Source organism: Nelumbo nucifera, chromosome 4 (assembly GCF_055504915.1).
Source record: "Nelumbo nucifera cultivar China Antique chromosome 4, China Antique-T2T, whole genome shotgun sequence".
Lineage (NCBI taxonomy): Eukaryota > Viridiplantae > Streptophyta > Magnoliopsida > Proteales > Nelumbonaceae > Nelumbo > Nelumbo nucifera.
Window position 1 is genome coordinate 48,397,534 of NC_142652.1, and position 4,177 is coordinate 48,401,710.

The following is a 4,177-nucleotide window of genomic DNA, read 5'->3' on the forward strand; positions in this document are numbered from 1 at the left end:
GACGTCCACCAAAAGAAAATTTAAGCCCAATCGTCTGAACCGCCACCATTTGCAGTTTGAACGATTCAGCGGTTCAACCGTATGGGTGGATAGTTCTTTGACCAAATCAATGAATTTTTTCTTTGTGACGGAATTAGAATTAGACCGAACCGCTGTCCTCCCATAATGGGGTTAACTTTGGCTGTTGGGGCCCAATAGGATAGGCTGACAGTTTCTAGGCTGGGCACATTCTCGGTAGTTCACTTATTGACACTCATTCTTTGGTTTTTAGTAAAAATAAGGGAAAATCCCTGATAGGTACCCAGTACTTTAGGCCAAGTGTCAATTTAGTACCCGAACTTTAAAATGCGACAATCTAGTACCCTAACTTTTAATTTATGACAATCCAGTACCCAGCATTAATTCACCATCGGTCAAAACCATCACGTGATATCAAGTGCAGTTTAAACATTTTTGTAATACCAAAACTAACCTTTATAAAAAAAATTGGATCATTTTACCCTTTTCCCTTTCTATTTTCACATGATATCTAGGTTCAAGGAATGAGAGAGGAGAGGAGACTTCACTCAACTCCAACCGTTTTACTCGGCGTTAACTCCCGCTCTTCATTCCCAGCATGCTTCACTCAACCCCAACTGTTTATTGACGAAACAAAGGTAATAAGTGCAGCCCATTCCATCCCATTCTCTTTGAAGAAATGACAGAAAAGAGATCGGATTGTTCATGTGAACGGCGAACAAATTCTCTCTTGCTTTCTCCAAAGTCCAAAGTCTGAAGCCCTCCTCTAGAAATAACAGTCATGAATGATAGACTGTGAATATGCTCAAAGTACGACATTTTTTTGTCTAAATTCCTTTACGGAATTGAACATAACTCAGAAGGAAGGAAGTAGTCCAAGAAGTGAAAATTGGAAATGAAACTAGGAGGAGGCAGAAGACTAGTAGTAACAACGGGAATCACCCTAGTTATCGTGGAGTGAGGATAAGTAGTTGGGGCAAATGGGTGTCGAAAATCCGTGAACCAAGAAAGAAATCAAGAATTTGGATTGGGACATTCCCCACTCCAGAGATGGCTGCCCGAGCCCATGATATTGTTGCACTTGCTATCAAAGGCAATTCAGTTTTCCTCAATTTCCCTAAGCTGGTTTATGAGCTTCCCCATCCGGCCAGCTTATCACACAAAGACATCCATGTTGCCGCTGCCAAAGCAGCCGCAACCACATTTGACAAGCAACCAGCAAGCTGCAAAGTTGAAACAGAAGACCAGGGCAAGCAGAGCCAACTAGAATTTCCAATTTCTCATTCCCCAATTCTCACCATCACGTCAGATGACACCGAGGAGAATTCTCATCAATGTTTCCATCCACAAACGAAGAAGCACTGTTCAACTTGCCTGATCTAGTCCTCGACCACAACACTACTCCAAACATATTTGACTTCTCTTCATTTTTGGTGTCACTTGCAACCAACTTCACATGTAGATTGAAGGAACGACAAATGACCACACACCAACTCCTCCAAACCCCACTGGAACTTCGCACGAGCATCATTTCTCTCTTGCTTTTGTTGCCACGGCCCAAAATAAAAAAACTAGAAAACCAGAAGCCCTGCTCTTCCTCTATGCAACCAATGGCAAATGACCACACATCAACTCCTCCAAACCCTATTGGAACTCCGTACGAACATCGTTGCTCTCTTGCTTCTGTTGCTACGGCCCAAAATCAGAAAACTAGAAGCTAAGCTCTTCCTTCATGCAACCAACGACAAATGAGTGAAATGACCACACATCAACTGTTGGGAAAATGAGGTCACTGTAACTTTAGAGGAGAAGTTATGAGGCGCGTCTGAAGACATTGTCTTTAGAACATTATATGCCCCCACTCAGTTTCACTGAGTTGGTTGTTGGGTTACAGGCAAATCCGTTCCCAGGATACAACAGAGCCTTGGGCGAGAATATGCAACCAGCAAAGTTGAAGAATCTCTGAAAAACCTTTTGTGAGACTGTAGCAGATCGAACTGAGAAAGAGAGAAAGTGGATTTCGAAAATGTGTGTTTTTGAAGTCTGATTCATGCTTCTTAAATAGTTTATGAAGAGGTATGAAGCAAAGGTAGGTGCTGGTTCAAAGAAGGTACCTTAAACAGTCACAATAATTGTGACTGTTTAAAAAGTAGTTAACAATTAATGACTGTTAAATTTGAATTGTGCCTCATGATCACACTCGATCGAATTGTGACCATTGATCTCATCAACGGTGATCAACGGTCAGCATCGCACCAAAACCAAAGCCACCCTTGCGCGATATCAAACCCCCATACTCTCCTCTACTATTTCTAAGGAGTGTAAATCAGCTCCTATTAAAATACTGAAAACAAAGCTTATAATTTTCCAATGTGGGACAAGTTCAAAACTGGGTTTTGTAAGAGAAAAGCTAATTTTTCAATCAAGTGTGTAGGTGCAATTTCTCATGTAATTGACCAATCAAACCCATTGGGTTTAATCTCTTATGAGATTAAAATCCAACATCAACTCCTCCAAACTCTACTGGAACTCCACACGAGCATTGTTGCTCTCCTGCTTCTATTGTCGCGGCCCAAAATCAGAAAACCAGAAGCTCTGCTCTTCCACCACGCAACCAACGATAAATGACCATGCATCAACTCCTCTAAACCCCGCTGGAACTCCACACGAGCATTTTCTCTCCTACTTCTGTTTCCACGGCCCAAAATAAAAAAACCAGAAAACCAGAATCTCTACTCTTCCACCACGGAACCAACGACAAGTGACCACGCATCAACTCCTCCAAATCCCGTTGGAACTCCGCATGAGCATCGTTGCTCTCCTACTTCTGTTGTCGCGGCCCAAAATCAGAAAACCAGAAGCTCTTACCTTCCTCCGCACAATCAAAAAACTAGAAGCCCTAACTTTACAGGACATTCTACATCAAGATTTTCTTTAGGTTAGAGATTATAAATAGGGAAAATTCCAGCGTCGCATTCGAGTGTTGATCTCAACTTTTCCGGTGTTGCATTCGCTAAACATCACCGGCGTGAGAAATTGGTTTCTCTAGATAAAATTGTATTATTTTTTGTATTCTATTGCTAATTTTGATTAATTATTTTGAAAAATATTTTTTATTAAAAAACCACCTTTGAGTTTTGACCCTAACAAAGGACTATCCTATAGTTTTGAGACAAAAAAAGTACAAATAACTCCTTTCCCTTGGCTTTTCAAAAGACATTAAAATTACCAAAATACTCTTATCATTGTTAATGCACTATCATACATAATTTAAAGTTTCAACTTTATCTTACCAAACAACTCTCAAAGAACAATTCTCCTTTCTCTTTTTGGACAAATCAAGGTAAAAAGGCTAAAGTGAAGTAAAATTAATGCATTATATTAACATTTGTTATTTGCAATGCTAACAAAGGAAGATATTTGCACCTTTTTTCAAAACAATAAAAGAGATTTTTGTTAAGGTCAAAACACTAGGAGTTCTTTATATTTTTATTATCTTTAAATGGAATTTAAATTGATATTAAAATAATTAAACTATAATTAAAATTAATATTTTTATTAATTATAGTAAAAGTTGATTTATTTAAGTATATTAAGTTTTTCTTAAATTTAAATTCCTTCTGAAATTTAAATAACTATATAAAATTTTATTTTCCAATGAAACCTAAGTTGGTTTTGAATTAATAAAATTTAATTATAAAACTAATAATTATTTGATAATTTTGTATTAGTTTTATATTAAGTCTAAATTTATATTAGTTTTAAATTTATATTAGTTTTATTATATTAATAAAACTATTTTTATCAATAACAATAATTAATAATTATTTTTTTATTTTACTTAAAAAAACTTATCTATATCTATCTAAAGAAAGTTTGAATTAAAGATTTTAATAATTGTTTAAATATTATAGCAAAATTATGTGATAACTTTAAAATATTTATTAAAAAAAGAAACAGATATAATGGATTTAATAGTGTTTAGATTATTAATAATTTTAGATTTTTATGAAGTTCACAATGAAATTATTTAATAACAATATAAGTTATAATTTTATGAATAAAAAATTTCAATGACAAATTTATTTAAATAATAAAAATTTAAAATATTATTTAAATGTTTTAATAACAAAATATTAAAATTTATTCTAATTAATCC

The 4,177-nt window shown here is 35.4% G+C and overlaps 1 pseudogene; it reads left to right on the forward strand.

The window, feature by feature from the left end:
• Nucleotides 1–799: 799 nt before the first annotated feature.
• On the forward strand, nt 800–1,739 carry LOC148792262 (ethylene-responsive transcription factor ERF039 pseudogene; annotated as a pseudogene).
• Nucleotides 1,740–4,177: the final 2,438 nt, after the last annotated feature.